We start from the raw sequence: 19,196 nt of genomic DNA on the forward strand, positions 1-19,196 counted from the left end.
TGGGGGGCGGGGTTTGCGGTGCTCGGCGCCCGGACTCCTTCCGACCGCCCCCTCTTATGTGCACCCGTGAGCCCGAAACGCTCGAGCAGTTTCCTTTGTTTTCGGAAATGGCAGTTTTGTTCTCCCCGATAAAAGCGAGCGCCGCGGCCCCTCCGGATGCAGAGCCCGCCGGGCTTCGCTGAGCCCGGAAGGATGTCTTTGAAGAGCAGCTTTCGCGTGAAGCACGGGGGAGTGGGTGGGGTGGGGGGTGGGGAGTTGCAGGCGAGGGCAGCAAAGCAGGGAGGTGAAGGGAGAGGCTCAGAGTGGATGGGATGCCCTCTGCGAGGTCCTGGCCATCAGCGCTTTTCTTTCTGGAGCCAGCCTAAGTTGGGAGGGGAAGGAGGGGATGGTGATGGACAAATTCATTGCTTAAGTTCATATGTAAAACACATGATCTCGGTACCCCAAATTGTACCCCATCCTCTTCCACAGGTTCCCTGCATTTGCTGTATCCTTGCAATAAAGATACATTTTGTGCAAAAAGAGATCAGTGGAGTGGGCAGGGATGAGGGGTACAGAAGAGTTGGTAGCGTTTCGCAGGCCAGTATGGCCACCAAGGCTGAGGTTGCACAACTCTAACCTAGTCTTCTCGCCTTGGTGTCAGCTGTCCCAGTTCAGATGGAATAACCTGCTTTGAATAGTTTTTGGTTAAGCCCCTGGTGCCATTTCTACTCACCTATTTTGACTTGTAGTGCTTCTAAAATTTGCATCTTGTTTCCGCTCAGAATTGTGACTGGACCTGTAGCAACCGTGGCTGATACAGGAGCAAGACAAAGATTGAGTCCTGGTTTGGGACTCAGCTGAGATGGAAGACAGAAGGACCCAGGGAACTTAAAATCAAGGAGAACCCCTCACCTGCGAAGCTCTAAATGTTGCTGGTCTTTGGTATCTGACCCAGAGTTTATGAAATAAAGGCACAATGCATTGCAATTCCCAAAAATGTGTTATGAGAGATAGTACTTTCTGTTCTGAGGTAAGTCTATCAATATGAAGATGACCTGGCATGGAGATTAACTTGGGCAATTTATCCTAAAGTTATAAACTTCCACCTGTTGATTCAACCAAACCCATAAATACTCCCTGCCATCCACCCTGGGCAAAAAGCAAGGACTGCACATTTAACTTTTGGTCACCCATTTAATTGGGGCATCTGGTTTACGAATAAATTGTCCTGGTGACTGCTTACCACATTGTCCAAGCATTTCCCAACCCAGGCTCCAATGATCTGTCCAGCCTTGGTTTGACTGCCCATGGACAACGATGCTTCCTGGCATTGGCACGCGTTGTTCTCTCTTTCTGAAAAGCTCTCCTCCTCTTCCATGCTCTTCACCAACCCACATCTAACACTCCCTGTAAGGCTCAGTGTACACCTCTCTGGGATCTGGAGTGGAATATGAGATGCCCGCCCGCAGAAGTGAAAATGAGAAAGTATGGAGGACGAGATGTCTGCTTGACAATTTCTCCTGGGACTGACCGCGATGGAGAAGCTCTCAGACCTTCTCTGCTGTCTGATTTCTGTGCCTCAGAGAGGAGTGGGTGTGTGTGTGCCCAGCTTCACTTTGATAATCGCATAGATCTGTGGGTTGGCCATGTTTTCTCTAGTCTGAGGAGAGGTGAAAAGGGCAAGGCACTGTGTCCTTTCTGCCCTCTTAGGAACTCCTGTGAGAGGTCTGGGCTCCCTGGGGAAAATCTAGCCAGAGTTTTGTCTCAGGCTCTGCCCCCATCACTGCATCAACACTTTACTTTGGTGACATGAAAGGTTAAAAAAGCAGTATGGAAGCCCTCGGCAGTCTAGCTGCCCCCCACTTTTCCAGCCTCGTGTCTGGATCCTTCTCTGTAACCTCACCAGGCTACTGAAAGTTCTGCAAATATGCCAGGGCTTTCCATGCTCCTGTGTCTTTGCTCCTGTTCTTCCTTTTGTCCCAGAGGCCTTCTGACCTCTTCTCCTAGGCAATTTTCACTCATCTCCCAAGACTCCTTTCTTATATTATCTTCTCCCCAACCACCTGGGCAGATTAAAAAAGAAAAAAAAGAAAGATATATATAAAATTGATTTCAGAGAAGAAGGGAGAGGGAGAGAGAGACAGATACATCAATGACGAGAGAGAATCACTAATCGGCTGCCTCCTGCATGCCCCCCACTGATCGAGCCCGAAACCTGGGCATATGCCCTGACTGAGAATGCAACTGTGACCTCCCGATTCATAGGTCGATGCTCAACCACTGAGCCACACCAGCCAGGATACCTGGGCAGATTTTTGTGCTCTAATCTCTCTGCTCATACTTTGGTCAGTTTGGTCTCCCTGCTTCCACCCGCTTCCCTTCTAATCTGTTCTTCACATGGCAGCCACTGTGATCTTTCTACACATGTCAGATCAGGCCATTCCCCTGCCACCTTTCCAAGCCCAAAGCCAGGGTCTGGGTCTTCATGGCCTGCACGAGCCTACGTGACATGGTCCTTGGCTGCTGATCAGTTTCCATCCCAGAGCCTTTGTGCTTGCTGCTCCCTTGCATCATTCAGGTCTCTGCTCATCTCAGAAAAGCTTTCCTTGAATACCCTAAGAGTTTTATTTGTCTTTGTAGCAACTAGTGCTGTCCATCATTATGCTCATTTATATTTATTGTTTGTCTCTCCTACAAGGATATAAGTTCCACGAGCACAAAAACCTATGGCTGAATGCATAACTCGTGTTGAGCTCCTATCACATATTGCTATGGGACAGTGGACATCTGTCCTATTTATGGATACCCGTCACCTTTTGAATAGCTTTCCTTTATTTAGAACTCAGATCCCCAACCTCCCTTGCAATTGGGCTAAACAATGTGACTGAGGCGCTGCCAGTCAGGCTCCCGCATGTGAAACTTAAATGCAGGTGTGAGCAACCAGAGGGAACAGGCTCGGCGTGGCACTTCCAGTTTCCTAAAATGGGTAACAGCAGAGTTGGCCGGCGTTGGCAGCAGCACCGGCAGTTTCTCTGTGGTTGCAAGACTGGGTTGCCGATGCCGAAGCAGCATTGGTAGGGAGCTGCAATGGAGACCGTTTCCCCACTGGACTCGTTCTGCAGTGGTTTGTTTGTTTTGCATTATTCTTGGAGGCTTAGCTTTAATCATGAGTCTCTACACCAGTGGTTCTCAACCTTCTGGCCCTTTAAATACAGTTCCTCATGTTGTGACCCAACCATAAAATTATTTTTGTTGCTACTTCATAACTGTAATGTTGCTATTGTTATGAATCGTAATGTAAATATCTGATATGCAGGATGGTCTTAGGCGACCCCTGTGAAAGGGTTGTTCGACCGCCAAAGGGGTTGCGACCCACAGGCTGAGAACTGCTGCTCTACACCCTTCAACAATTCTAAGAGCTACCCAGTATCTTCAACACACTCCTTTTCTACTACATCAGCAAGGGTCAGCTTATCTTTCTCACAACTAAGGATCCTGACTTTATACAGCTGACTGTGTCTTTCCCTCCAGGAGGCTACACTCTCCATTAGGTGATTTACTATTATTGAGTATTACTATGTGGTGGAAAATGTCCTCACAGAGCTCACCGTCTAGTGGCAAGACAGATACTTACAGTCCAGTGTGATAGATGCTAAGATGTGATCATGGAAAAGCACACATTGGAGCCAGGATCTGGGTCTTCATGTTTGTATTTGAGTGTCTACACTTCCCATCATATTGAAATAATTTTCTATAAATTTGGATGGAGATAAACAGAACAGAGAACTTCTGGTACTCTACTCCCTTAGCAATGTTCTCTTTTCATCTGTCCTATATTTCCCATATGTCTGTGTCTTTGACTTAAGGTCAACGGAGGGTAGATCAAAGGTTGGAACCATGACTCATTCATTCGTTCAACCAGTCAATATCCAAAAATGTATTAAACACATGACATGTACCAGGTATTATGCTAGGTGCTGGGAATAAGACAGAGTTATTTGCCTAATAAAATGGCAGACCTCCAGTGAGTGTTTTAAAAATAAGTTGGTTTCTAGAGAAGAATGGCAGAAGCTGCTTCTGATAGGACTGTACAAAAGATACTGAGATTTCATCGTTTCCCACTTACTTATACCCCATAGTAAATTTTGATTCATTTAAAAAGAAAGAGGTGATAGAGGAAGGCCCATCTGGCTTGATGTCCACAGCTGTGTATAAATCAGTCTGTTGATAACTCAACATATGCATGAGGAACAAAACATAACCTGGTTGACTTTGAGCCTGTGAGGTAGCCGCAAATAGGGCAAGGCAGTGAAAAGATTTAGCATACGAGCATAAGTAGGCCTGTGGTCATTTTCATTTCTGTCCATTTCCTGTCAAGTTTCATTTTAGCTGATTGACAACGTGTCATAAGCTGTGATTAAGTTTTTACACTGAAAGCTGATTTATTGTTTTTTCCCCCCAAACCCTCTTCCAATCTCTGCTTCCTTTGCCTACATGCTAGATCCCATTTTTCTTGCATCTTCTCCTTTTAGTTTTTACTTCCTGTTTCTTCCCTCAGAGTGTGAAGCTATTCAATTAATCAAAAAATGTATGGATATCTACTTTGTGTTCAACACTATATAGGATTCTTAGCTTAAGACAAAAGCAAAAGTAAACTTTAAATTGGGAGACGTTCCAACCCCTACTCCCATATAAGCATCTGAATCAGTGTAACTTGAAAAATGCATAAACATCCAACAATTTGAATTTCTAGTGTTGATGGAAGAAATCGTTTTGTTGTTAATCCTCACCCAAGGATATTTTTTCCATTGATTTTTAGATAAAGTGGAAGGGAGGAGGAGAGACAGAGAGAGAGAAACATCAATGTAAGAGAGACACATAGATTGGTTGCCTCCCCCACGCACCCCAAATGGGGCCTAGATCGATCTTGCAATGGAGGTACAGGCCCTTGATTGGAATCGAACCTGAGACTCTTTAGTCCAAGGGCTGACACTCTAAACATTGAGCAAAACAGGCTAGGGCTGGAAGAAATAATTTTTTATGTGTACTGTAAAACTTGAAATACTCAGGAGCTGAGGGAATATGTTTACTGCTACTTCCAATTCTGACCTGTTAGTCCCATTAGTCCCAGTAGTTTTGTTTTAACATGGACTTTTCAACTGTGTTTCCTGTTGAACTACCAACAACTTCTGTTGTAGACTCACTAGTTTAACTGTTGTATCGTAACAGTATTATATGTCAGCAGAGTGGTTATGACCTTTATTGATATAAAAACCAAATATTTAGTTAAAAAAAAAAGCAAATTTATAAAATAAAAGCCTAAGCGACCATTATGGCGGAATGACCAGAACGACTGGTTGCTATGATGTGCACTGACCACCAGGAGGTAGACGCTCAACACAGGAGCTGCCCCCTCGTGGTCAGTGCTCTCCCACAGGGGGGCGCTGCTCAGCCAGAAGCCAGACTCACGGCTACAAGTGCAGCTTCGGTGGTGGGAGCCTCTCCTGCCTCTGTGGCAGCGCTAAGGAGCAGCGAGCGAGTGGTAAGGAGCAAGGGCTCCCGGACTGCAAGAGGGCGCAGGCTGGGCTGAGAGACCCCCCCCCCCAAGTGCACGAATTTCATGCACCGGGCCTTTAGTGTAAAAATAAAACAAGTAATAGTAAAGGACAAACAAACAAAAATGAATAGAGAACAATGAGCTCCTCCTTCTCTGACAAGGAGGCCAGAGAAGAAAGGGTCCTGAGTAGACTAAAGTTTTTAAGGAATAACTTCTCAAAAAGGGAGTGGGGAGCTGTGTCTAAATCCCAAGGATCTGGTTGGGAGAGAGGTGGTGGTGGTGTTTTCAGTATGAGTCCAAGGCAGGATTATGTTGTGCTAGGAAAACAGTAAGAAGATGAATATGGATTCAGAGGCTGTGGGTGGGCACAGGGAAGCCCCAGGGGCCTTTCCATTGTTAAGTCCCAGGATATTTATCAGCTCCTACTTTGACTCTTTTTTTCTTTTCTGTAGGAGGCTACATGGATTCAGCCTACCTTCCTTTCCTGTTTAAAGTCACCACCACCAATCCCATCCTTTGGTGTTATTTCTTCAAGTCTTCATATATGTGATGCAAGTCCTCAGGCCATTCTTCCTAGCTGCCTCGGAACACAAGTACTTTCTATAGAAAGAGTTACATGGCTAATCATGCCAGGGAAATTAAAAAAAGATAAAACAGCTATTGTGAGGAAGCTAAAAATAATCTGAAATAAAGTTCTTAGAGTCTCGTTCCCTACTCAGTATTTCTTTTTTTTTTTAAATATATTTTATTGATTTTTTTACAGCAGGAAGGGAGAGGGATAGAGAGTTACAAACATCAATGAGAGAGAAACATCCATCAGCTGCCTCCTGAACGCCCCCCACTGGGAATGTGCCCGCAACCAAGGTACATGCCCTTGACCGGAATAGAAACTGGGACCCCTCAGTCAGCAGGCCGACGCTCTATCCACTGAGCCAAACCGGTTAGGGGCCTACTCAGTATTTCTTATCTTCCGTCTAGGAGATAAAGGAGTAGAACTTACCATTTATTCACTCAACAAAATTTTGAACAATTGAGTCATTGAAAATATACACGTTGCCGAAACCGGTTTGGCTCAGTGGATAGAGCGTCGACCTGCGGACTGAAAGGTCCCAGGTTCGATTCCGGTCAAGGGCATGTACCTGGGTTGCGGGCACATCCCCAGTAGGAGATGTGCAGGAGGCGGCTGATCAATGTTTCTCTCTCATCGATGTTTCTAACTCTCTATCTCTCTCCCTTCCTCTCTGTAAAAAAATCAATAAAATATATTAAAAAAATACACGTAAAAAACAATTAGAAATAAATGTTGTGCAGAGAAAACACAGCAACGTGATGGAGAACAGCATAACTAATCAAGGAAGTCCTCTCTAAGAAGGTAACAGTTAAAGTGAGCCTTTAAGAGGAGCCATGTAAAAACCAGGGGGAAGTACATTTCAACCACTTGATGGGAACTGAAAGACAGCCAGTGTGGCTGAGGCTTGGTGAGTAAGGGCAGAGAAGTACAAAATGAAGGTTGGGGCTTTTAAGATCAGGAGTTTGGATTTTAATTTGAATATGATTGAAAGCCATTCAAGAGTTAGTGAGTGACATCTTATGATTTATTTATTTTTAAAAGATTACATCAGCGGCTATAGTGAGGAACAAGAAGAGAAACAGGGAGCCCAGTTAGGAGGCTGTTGTATAGTGGCTTGAACTTGGGTAGAAGTAGCGAGAATGGAAGAAGTGAATGAATTTGAGATGTGGATTGAGTGTGTAATTATTGGATGTGATGGTTGGAGGAAAGTGATATGAAGGCTGACTCCTAGGTTTGTGGCTTGAGTAACTGGATGGATGAGTGGCAACTCCACATCCCACATTGCGGAATACACACACACTTTCCAAACTCTGTTCCACTGTCCTGTCATTTCTGAGACCCTTCTAGCAGCCTCTACCAAGAATGCATTCAGAGATAGCCAAAGCAGAACAACAAGTTTCAATAATCATCTGTTGGTATCTACATGGAGTAAGGAGGTAACTGAGCAGTACTAGGTGTTACCTAAGGCTATCGTCACCCAGGAGTAGTGCACTTTGTGTATTACCTGAGCTGAGGGGAGAAAGGAAATAAGAAATATAGTTAGATAGGGGAAACAATTTTTGTAGGATGATCCTAGTGTTGGGAAAATAAAACAGAAAGACTCCAACAAAAGATCCTTCTGTGCCAATATAGAAGAGAAAGAACATCATTTTAATTGGGTAAGCATCATCAGTCATAACATACATGCAAGGTAACACAAAAGTGACTACACAGTCTGGAGAGATTTTCACACAAATTTATACAAAAGGGTAGAAGAGATCAATGAAAACTTATCTCCATAAGAGATAGGAGGATGTACTTTGTGTTTCTCTCATTATACCCATGAGAGATGTCTGAGCTAAATCGAGTTAAGTGTTTCAAGGGTCAGAAGGACTATGACTTTGTAAGATCAAAAGGTCAGACTGCCCTGGCCAGTGTGGCTCCTCCATTCAATTCCAATCAGGGCACATTCCCAGGTTGCAGGCCTTGTGTACAGGAAGCAACCAAACGATGTTTCTCTCTCTCCTTTTCCATTCCTCTCTCTCTAAGATCACAATAAAAAATATGTTAAAAACAAAGGTCATTTATATCAGGCCAATTATGTACTCAGGATGACACCATAAAGAGGAGAAGGTAGAGGGGCAATGATCTCCTTCTTTAAAATTTTTTCATTAATTTACCTTTACAATTTGCCACATATTTTTTCCCAAAGAGCTTCCATGTAGCCCCGCATAAATAATATATGAGAATTTCATTGTGTAATAAGAATAAAAGAAAGGACCATACATTACAAGCATTTGTGATTTCTTCCGCCTCCTCCCCTTTCTTCTCCCCTCAGTCCTAACTCCTGTGTCCCCTTCCAAGAGAGGGGCTAAGTGTGCCAACTCCATTCATCATTCATCAATGAAAATGATGCAGAATCAGAGACTGAGGAGAGAGGGGTGAGCTGAAGAAGTAAGAATGAATGCCAAGATGATGCAAAGGGCTGTCATTTATTAGCTGGAAGGAATAGGAATAGAAAAAAAGCAAAAGAAGGGAAAGAGAAGCAAAACCAAGAACCATAAAGAATAAAGTTTAGGGAGAATTCTTGGTGATGATTTTAAGACTGGGGCTTTGAGTCAGCTGTGGATTTGAGACATACTGAAGTGAGAGGAATGGGGTGTTTTAAGAAGTGCTGTTATGGGTTACAAGTTGAATTTCCTTTCTTATTCTTCCAGTAATGGAAATAAAGATTCAAATGACTGTTAAATCGCCTTTGATTATATAACCAATTGCTTAGAATAGGAAGCCCTGCCAAGACCGCCGTGGAGGGCCTGAGTTGGGTTGCTCCTTATGGAGACCCAGAAGGGTGTTAACCTTGAAGATGACATAAAATCAGTAAAAAATCACCCAAAAGTCTTTACTGAGTGCCTATTGAGTTTGTAGCAATCCATGAGGCATGGAGGAAGAAACCAAATAGTATAATATGTGGCCAAACCACTGAAGCTCTTATATAAGCAAAACATTTCCATGTGACAGGTAAGGGATGTCATAAGACTATGTGGGCTGTGAGTTGGTAGGAAGGAGCACTAACTGTGTTAGGGGCTTTCCTAGAACTTAGTATTTATTTTCCTTATAGTACTTTTTAAGCTTGCCCCACCAAATGGTAATAATTTTCTTAAGCTTTATGATTCTATGATTCCAATTATATATAACAAACAAAACCACAATCCTTAGGAAAAAATGCCTGGGAAAGACGTACTGGAAGATTAACGGTTAGTTTTCTGGTTGATTGTTCTCTAGGTGATCTAATTCCCTTTATCCTTTCCACTTTTCTGAACTTTCCAGTTTTTCTAAAATGAATATTTATTGCCTTTCAAATATTTTTTGAAAGCCCCAATTTTAGAATTGTTAGTGTAACAGTGGTTTAAAAATTCTATGACTATTCCACAATTAAATATGAGGCTAAAAACAAATCTGATTTAATATTCTAGAGCTTAGACCTGAGGAAGGAAAAAAAACAAAAACAATATTTTCTCGATGATGGAGAGCAAAATCCAGAAGTTATTCATATTCTCTCTTCCAAATATCAAGTGATCTATTCCCAATGGCCTCGTCTTTGTGTAGACATAGCTGCAATTTGCCTGGTCATCTGAATTAAACCTTAGTGAAGTTAACCTTGGAAAAAGGGCTATATTGGGAGTCAAGATAGTTATTTCTGATATCAGATTGGCAATTGACTTGAATGGGTATATAGTCAAGCTCTCTAACCAGTTTTACCATTCATTTCTTCATCTTAAAAATGAGGGATTTACATGTATTACTGGTGGGAATGTAATTAAATATAAAATTATCATATTATCCAGCAATTCTACTCCTAGGTATAGGGGAAGAATAAAAGAATAAAAGTTAGACCCAAACAGATATTTTTACACTAATGTTCATAACAGCATTATTGACAATATCCAAAAGGTAGAAATTAGACCCAAACATATTTTTACACTAATCTTCATAACAGCATTATTGACAATATCCAAAAGGTAGAAATGACCCAAACGTCCATCAATGGGGGAATGGATAAACAAAATATGTACACACACATAAAAGCTCTGCACCCATTTCCACCAGATTTCAGGTTTCTGGATCCTACACGAATATGTGTGAATAATGTGAGCATAGCGTTCTTAAGAAAGATTATTCACGTACGTTGTTCTTGAAGTTTGATCATTGCTTCCTAGCATATTCAAATATTTTATAACTACTTTTAAAGTCCTTTACTTTTATTGGGTTTATATTTTTATTTTAAAAAGTCAAAAGTATTACATTAATTCTGAAAGAAAATTTAAACAATACACAGAAGTACATAAAGGTAAAAGTTCTTCCTGTTTTACCTCCCCAGAGAGAACCACCCCTAGCAGTGGGCTGTTTTTCTTTCTAGATCTTTGTTTTTATGTTTGTTTTTATACATGCAGTTATGTAGAAATTTGTATGTGTATTTACATGAACATAGAAACATAAGATATGTCCTTTTTTTCCACAAAACTGAATTACATACTATCTACTGCTTTGCTTTTTTACAAAATTTTATTTTCTTTTTTCTAATTATCCTGTTATATTTTTATATATACTTAAAAAAAATTCTCATCCGAGATATGTTAATTGATTTATTTTTAGAGGAAGAGGAAGAGGGAGAGAGAGAGAGAAAGAGAGAGACAAATGTGAGAGAGAAACATCGATTGGTTCACTCCCTCCTGTATGCGCCCTGACTGGGATCGAACTCATAACCTTTTGGTGTATAGGATGATGCTCCAACCAACTGAGCCACCCGGCCAGGGCTTATGTTTATATTTTCTTTATTGATTACAATTGATGTTCAATATTGTATTAGTTTCAGGTGTACCACATAGCAGTTAGACGTTTATATAACTTACAAATCGATTCCCTAAGTTTAAGTACCCACAGGGCACCATAAATAGCTATTACAGTATTATTGGCTATATTCCCTATGCTGTACTTCATATCCCCATGACTATTTCATAACTACCGATCTATACTTCTAATCCCTTTACCTTTTTTACCCAGCCCCCCAACCTCCTTCCCACCTAGAAACCATCATTTTGTTCTCTGTATCTATGAGTTTGTTTCTGTATTGTTTATTTTTTTATTTTTTAGGTTCCATATATAAGTGAAATCATATGGTATTTCTCTTTCTTTGACTTATTTCACTTCACATAATGTCATCTAGGTTCATCCATGTTGTCACAAATGGTATGATTTCATTCTTTTTTTATGGACAAGTAAGCAATTTGCTTGCTTGTTCTTTCACACTTTTTCTACAAGTATTTATTATCAGTTAAGCCATGATTCTGGATCCTAGGGTGGGATGTACCCAGGTTCCCCTTTACCTTCCTGGGAGAAAGATGGAGGACAGGCAGGTGGGGTGCAGCCAGTTCAGATCTTCCCAGAAAAGGTGCTTTCTGCCAGGCAGTCAGCCCAGGCCAGCACCCAGGATATGGGGCAGAGGGAATTGTTCATACTGTAGTACCATTCACACCTGGAGACATCACCCCTGTTAGCGGACATTGGCTTCTCACAGGGTGGAAGTCTAGGAAGTTCCGCCAACAGTTCCTGCTCTGGTTGGGGAAGTGGCTGTCCTAAAGGGAAGTCTGGTATTTCTTGATTTTGGTCTTGATGTTTTCTGCCATGTTATTGACTTCTAAAGATGCCCCGGAAGCACTCACAGCTCAATATGACTTTTAGCAAAGACCATTTTTTTGTGTGTTTTTTTTGGGGGGGGGACAACCTCTTATGATCATTTTTTCCCTTCATAGTTCTGACCTTAAACCTACCCTAAACCTATACTTAACCTCAACCCTAACCTTAACTCAAATGTTAATTCTAGGCCTAACACTATACCTAACTTCAAACCTAGCCCTAACCCTACCACTAACACAAATCCTAAACCTATACCTAACCTCAAACCTAATTCTAAACCCTAACATTAATTTTAACCTTAACTATAACACTAAACCTAACCCTATCCCTAATCTGACCCTTAACTATAGACCTAAATCTAACCCTAAAACTAATCTTAATCTCAACACTAAACGTAAATTTACCCCTAAGATTAAACTTTAACCTCAAACCTGATCCTACTCCTAACACAAATCTTAAACTCAAAACCAACGTTAACACTAATTTAACCCTAAAAAATAAAACTCACTAATCCTTACCATAATCCTAAATTTAATCCTATCCTTAACCTAATATCAATTTAATTTTAACTCTAAACCTAACCATACTTAATCCTAATCCTAAAATCAACCTTAACCATAACCCTAACCCTAACCCTAACCCTATATCTAACATCAATCCTAATTGTAACCCTAACCCTTACCCTAACTTCAACTCTAAACCCAGTCCTAACCATAATCCTAACTTAACACTAGCCCTATACCAAACTTCAAACGTAACTGTAAACCCAACCTGAACCCTGTACCTAAATCTCTAAAATCCTAACAGTAAACCTAACCCTAAACCTATACCCAACCTTAACCCTAACACTAACATCCTGTTCTTAACCTCAATGTTAACCTTAACCATAACCCTAAACCAACCCTATACTTAACCTCAAATGTAACTCTAAACCAAACATAACCCTAAACCTATAACTAAACCCAAACCCTAAGACTAACCCTAACCTTAACCTTATACTTAAACTCAATTCTTTTATTTTTTATTTTTGACATTCAATATTATTTTATATTTTGGTATACAGCATAATGTTAAGATAATCATATACTTTACAAAATGTTTCCCTCAATATTTCTAGTACCCATCTGGTACCATACATATTTATTACAATATTATTCACTATATTCCCTATGCTGCACTTTACATCCCCTTGACTATTTTGTAACTACCAATTTGTACTTCCTAATATTTTCATCTTTTTCACCCAACTCCCTAATCCCCATCTCATCTGATAATCCTTAGTTTGTTCTCTGCATCTGTGAATCTGTTTTTGTTTTGTTTGTTCTTTAGATTACACATATAAGTGAAATTATATGGTATTTGTTTTTTTCTGTCTGACTTATTTCACTCAGTATAATGCCCTCTAGGTTCATTCATGTTGTTAGGAATGGTAACATTTCATTCTTTTTTACGGCCATGTGAGCAACTTTTTAAAAAATTTGACATTACCTTGTGACCATTTTTCATATCTGCACGTATAGATATGCTTCATTTTTTTATATGTAATTTATTTAAACATTTCACTTTTGACAACTAGTTAGGTTAGTTCTAACTTATACTAATATAATTTTATGGCACTGTGAGCATCCTTTAGCCAAGCTCCTGGCAATAGGAGAAAAGTAATTCTGAAGAGTAGAACCTTAGAAGTGGAATTATTTAGTCAAGGGATATGTGTTTTACATTTTTTGATTAGTTTTGTGAAGTGCTCTTTAAAATTTACATTCCCACTATTGTTGACACTGAACATTATTTCTTTGGCTTTTGCTAATGTGATAGGCAAATGGTGGTGTCTTATTTCCCCTTTTTATTAACTGAGATGACATATCTTTGCCTTCTTTATTAGCCATCTATATTTCCTCTTCTGGGAATTATCTGTTCATATCCTTAGTTGCGTAACTCTTATTTGAGCTATTTAAGTGAAAATATGTTATCAGAAAACATATCGGCATATCTATCATACGGAGCAATGTTTCAAAAGCTACTCCTGCTCAGAGTGGGTGTGTGCTCTTGTTCCTTGCTAGTGTGTAAGCTTCTTCTTGTTGTTACTTGTAGCTAGATATCTGAGTCTACCATCAAACAAGCAACATTTGTTTTTTGTTCAGAACAACTAGCTAGGTGCCGTATGCAATTTTAAAAGAAACAAAGTAAAATAAATGGCAGGGGTCTATTACTGGCCTTTAGAAAATCTTAATCTAATAGATATGAAATGTACAATAATAAATTATGAAAATCGTTTGCCTTTGATTCATTTGTTTTGAAGTTTATATTCTTTTGATAAAGAACACATGAACATAAATTGTAGTAGGGGTTTTGGGGAAATAGAAATAAGTTGGGAGTGTGGGAATGGGTGTGAAACAGGAGAGAATTCTAAAAAGGATAATGGAGAAATGAAAGATGAGATGAAAGGGTTTTTCTGAGTGGAAGAAAACCCTGTGAAGAGATAGGACAAAAGGGTGAGATTTTATCTTGGGAAGAAAGATAATTTCCTGTTGGATTGAGCGCAACATTCAGAATGCTTGGGGAGTGACCCTAGGAGTGAAAATCCCATATTAATCTTATTTCTTCTGAGCACCATACTCCTGTTAACTCAGTCTCAAGGTTGTATCCTGATTCTTTTTATCAGCCACATTCTCATTTCTGGTTTCTATTGAGTTGGGGTGAAGTTAAATCTTCTGATATTTTCACGTAGACCTTGTCTGTGACCACAGAGGGGAGATGCCACGTCTGAACCATCCTGTCCCTGACCTTCAGTCACAGTGACATCCATTAACTCATGGATTCCTTCATTCATCTAACTGTTACCACATTCCAAAGACAGGTATTGCCCACCCCGTGCATTGGGACCATGCTAGGTGCTGGGGAGACAAAGAGCGACATGCCAAGTTCCCTTCCTTGTAGAACGTCATGTTTATCACAGGTTGGGGTAAGGGGAAGTTCTTACATACTTAGCTGGCTAGAACACATGAGCATCCCAATATCAGAGATAGCATGTCCAGATCTGATCTTCACTCTTGTTAACGAGGTCTGGTTTTGTGGGAGTGGCTGCCAAGCGGCCCACTGGTGCTGAGACAGGGACTGGCGCCGAGGCAGGGACTGGCAAGGTGGTAACTAACATTCCCATTCAGGGCAGCGTGGGCTATGATTTACATTGTATTCTGCTCCATCTGTTCACAGAAGATAACTATGCTTCAGCAGAAGGCGGAGCTTTACTGAGCCTTACAATATCATTTTCTTCTTAATACCAGTTGGTTCACACGATTCTCTAACATATGAGAAAGGTGGCGTGGCCCTAATGATGGTGGCATCACTAGAGCCACACCTGTTAAACACCTGTTACTTCTTTGAAGTTACTTGTGTGCAAATTACTTGGTGTTGCTTTTTCTTGTTTTATTACTAAATTAGACATGTAAACTGTAACCACCTCATCTAGGTGAAAACATTTCAACTTGCCGGGTTTCTATATATTAATAAAAAGCAATTTGCATTTCCCCATAGCAATTAATTCAGAGAGTTTATTTATAAAACACCAAATTTTAAAAAGTCTGACTTCAGGATTAAGGAAGGTACAGTGAATGAACACTGTTAAGTGTTAGAAGGTAAGGGCTTCTGGCCTCATCTCTGCCATTTATAATTGTGGAGCCCTAGTCACAAACATAGCCCCAGTTTCCTCTTGGGTAAAATGGGGAACATTCATTTCACAAAGGAGTCTTTCATGTCCATAAACAATAACAGCAGCAGCTGCCATCCCATTCCAAATCGAACGAACAGCGGAACGACCGGTCGCTATGATGTGCACTGAGCACCAGGGGGCAGATGTTCAATGCAGGAGCTGCCCCCTGGTGGTCAGTGCGCTCCCACAAGGGGAGCACCACTCAACCAGAAGCCGAGCTCACGGCTGGCGAGTGTAGTGGTGGTAGCCGAAGCCTCTCTTGCCTCAGCAGCAGTCAGACATCCCCCAAGGGCTCCCGGACTGCAGGCCAGGCTGAGGGACCCCCCACCCCCAAATGCACGATTTTTGTGCACTGAGCCTCTAGTAAACAATAACAGCAACATGGAACGAAATCCATGAAGTCAACTGACACAAGTGTGTGCTGACCCCAGAGACACATGATTGCCCACTTTTCTGGTTAAACATACTCACTGTGCTGCCTGACAGCCTGACTTTAATGTGTTCTTTCCTTTTTAAAAATGATTTTTTATTGATTTTTTTAGAGAGAGAGGAAGTGAGAGGTAGAAAGACAGAGAAACATCAGTGTGAGAGCAATACATCAATCAGCTGCTTCCTGTACGCCCACAACCTGGGCATGTGCCCTGACTGGGAATCAAATTGGCAAACTTCTGGTGCGCAGGACAATGCCCAAACAACTGAATGTGTTCTTTCCTCCATCTCCAAGCATAAGTAAGTCCCGTAGCTTCTCAGAACTTTCATTTCTTCAATTGTAATATGAGGATAATGATAGTACCAATGTCATAGTGACGTGATAAGAAGAAATCAGATAATTCATAGAAAATCCTTACTGTTGTGCCTGGCAGAATAAGTTTAGTGTTAATTCTCTTCTTATATAAAATTCTTAGGTCTAGTTTCCCTAAGGTTCATGGCTTTCATACCATTTCTCCAGCCAATGAAGCGCAAGCCTCTAGGATTATGTGAAAGACTTACTGATTTATAAATGTTGTCACTGGAACAGGTGCCAGATAGCAATAATCATTTTAACAATTTAATCACAATTATAATTGTAATGGTATAAACACAATATAGCATTTACTATGTGGTAGGCTATGTTCTAAGAATGTTACATATATTAATGAATTCAGTCCCCAACGAGGAGGGTACTATTATTATCACCCCCATTTTATACATGAGGAAGTTCAAGACACAGGGCACACAGCTGAATAGCAATGAGTGTTTGAACCCAGAAAGTTTGGGTCCAGACTCATGCTCTTCACTACTCTGCTTTACTGATTACTTTATGAAAATTGCTACACTCCTTTGCTCTAGTAAAAGATTAGAAAGCTTTAAAAAGCCTGGGAAACCTTACACAATTTAATTATAAAATATGAGAAAAAATATCAAATAGAGTAAAATATTCTACAATAACATAAAGACAAAACAAAGAAAACACTAAATAATGAAAATATTAAAAGTATAGTAAGTAGCACTACTGGTCACAGACTTACATCTCTGGCTATCTGGCAACTTATATATCTTGGTTAACTCAAACAGTGAAAACACATAAAAATGCTGGGTAAAAGGGAAAAAGACATTTAGAAAACAAGACTTTGATATTTGATGAGGAAGTTAGGAATTTTCAGAGGCTAAAAAGTAAGTGAAAGCATGATGACAAAAAGGTCAAAGCGTTGGCTTTCACTGTGGAGACATTTGCCAAACCAAATATTTCAAGCTGAAGGAGTTAGAGAAAATGGCCGAAGCAGGAAGGTCCCTCTGACCTTCGCTGGCTCTTCTCCCCTGAAGCAGGTTGTGAGACCTGAGAGGTGCCCTCTCTATATCCCGAGGAGAGGAGCATCCTCATTTTCAGGATGGAGGGAGAAGACTCCGAATAAGCAGGCCTTGCTGAGTTTCCTGCATTTCACCACCCTTACCACACGCCCTTTGTCCTATCATACTTCTCCATGACTGTCCACTCTTCATCCAACTGGGCATAAAAACAGTCAGGTTTAACCATGTCTCCTGGTCTTCATTTCTTTACGAAAGCTCTCATGTCATGTAAAACTTGTATTAAATAAATTTGTATGCTTTGTTCCTGTTAATCTGTTGGTCAGTTTAATTTCCAGATCCAACAAGGGATCCTAAGAGGGTCGAGGAAAACTTTTTTTCTCCTCTGCACAAGTCCTTGACCCGGGTGACCAGGTGCCAGGGTTCACCTGAGTCAAGGGGTCTAAGAGCAGACTCCTGTCAAACCTGGGAGACCAAAGGGCTGGAAATCTTGATGTCTTCTTAGATTTCTTCCTTTCCTTCTGGAAGCCAATCATTCACCAAGTCCTATCCATTCTATATCCTAATCATTGCTCCCCGCCTTCAATCCTTCAGCCATAGTCTTTGTCACTCGAATAATCAAGTCACTCGAATCTTTTAAAAGTCTGGTTCTCCCTCCCTCTAGCTGACTGTGCAGCAGCCTCTTCTCCTCTCTCTCTCTCTCTCTCTCTCTCTCTCTCTCTCTCTCTCTGCCATTCACGTTCCCTGAACTCTGGCCATATTAGTCAGGCTCTTGCATGTCTCTGCCTTTGCTTCTACTGTGTCTGTCCCCTGCCTATGACGATCTTACCACTTCTGTCCTTGGAGTTCAGCTCAAATGTTACCTCTTCCATGATATCTCCCTTGACTTAACATATTCATTATTTATTAAGCATCCTCATTCAAGGCATTGTGCTAGGGCAGTGGTCGGCAAACTCACTAGTCAACAGAGCCAAATATCAACAGTACAACGATTGAAATTTCTTTTGAGAGCCAAATTTTTTAAACTTAAACTATATAGGTAGGTACATTGTTATTAACTTAATTAAGGTACTCCTAAGGCTTAGGAAGAGTCACACTCAAGGGGCCAAAGAGCCGCATGTGGCTCGCGAGCCGAAGTTTGCTGACCATGGTGGAAAAATAAGACGGAGTTTCTAATAGAGGTAATTGACAAACAAATTCTGGATAGAGATAGATTCTTCTCTATCTTCCCATGAAAGAGAAAGGTGAGCACCATGTGCTATCTGTTGTACTAGGAACATGGCAGCGATTCTATTTAACCTTTTAATGCATTCTTTCATATGTTATTTTAGTCAATAAACATTTATTAAGTGTCTCATTTGTGGTAATTGGCTAAGTGCTGAAGGCATAACAGGGAAGATAGACATATTTCCTTTCCTTCCAAAGCTTATAGTCTAACTCTTAAGTGTGGGCTGTTTTTATTCCCAGGTTGCAAACAAGGCAAATGAAGCTGGGAGAGGCTGAATAACTAATGGTCGGACAATGACTAAGTGGAAAAACTATGTTCATCTCAATCTTTAGCCCATGCTCTTTCTACTTACTGAAGATTTGTGTTTTTGAGGGCTTTTGGGTTGCACATAACAGGAAAGAAAAACTACCTTAAACCAAAAAGGGAATTTTGTTTATGAAAGCAAGTCCTAGACAGGGAAGTGAAGGTGTTTGCTTCAGGGATGACTTAGTCCCAGGGAATCCCACAGTGGAGAGTTTCTTCCTTGGACTCTTGTTCTCTTTCTTATTTGCTTTTTGGATAGATCCCCCCCCCCCCATGTCAGATAGATTTTTCTTCATGTACGGGGGAATACAGCTACTGGCAACCTGTACCATGCCCTAATGACTCACAAAAAAGGAAAAAGGGCAACTTCCCTGGTACTGATAGATAG

At 40.9% G+C, this 19,196-nt stretch overlaps 1 pseudogene; it reads right to left on the bottom strand.

Annotated features, from left to right (window-relative positions):
• Window positions 1-11,519: 11,519 nt before the first annotated feature.
• On the bottom strand, window positions 11,520-11,775 carry LOC102241974 (annotated as a pseudogene).
• Window positions 11,776-19,196: the final 7,421 nt, after the last annotated feature.

This window comes from Myotis brandtii, unplaced genomic scaffold (assembly GCF_000412655.1).
Source record: "Myotis brandtii unplaced genomic scaffold, ASM41265v1 scaffold37, whole genome shotgun sequence".
Taxonomy (NCBI): Eukaryota; Metazoa; Chordata; class Mammalia; order Chiroptera; family Vespertilionidae; genus Myotis; species Myotis brandtii.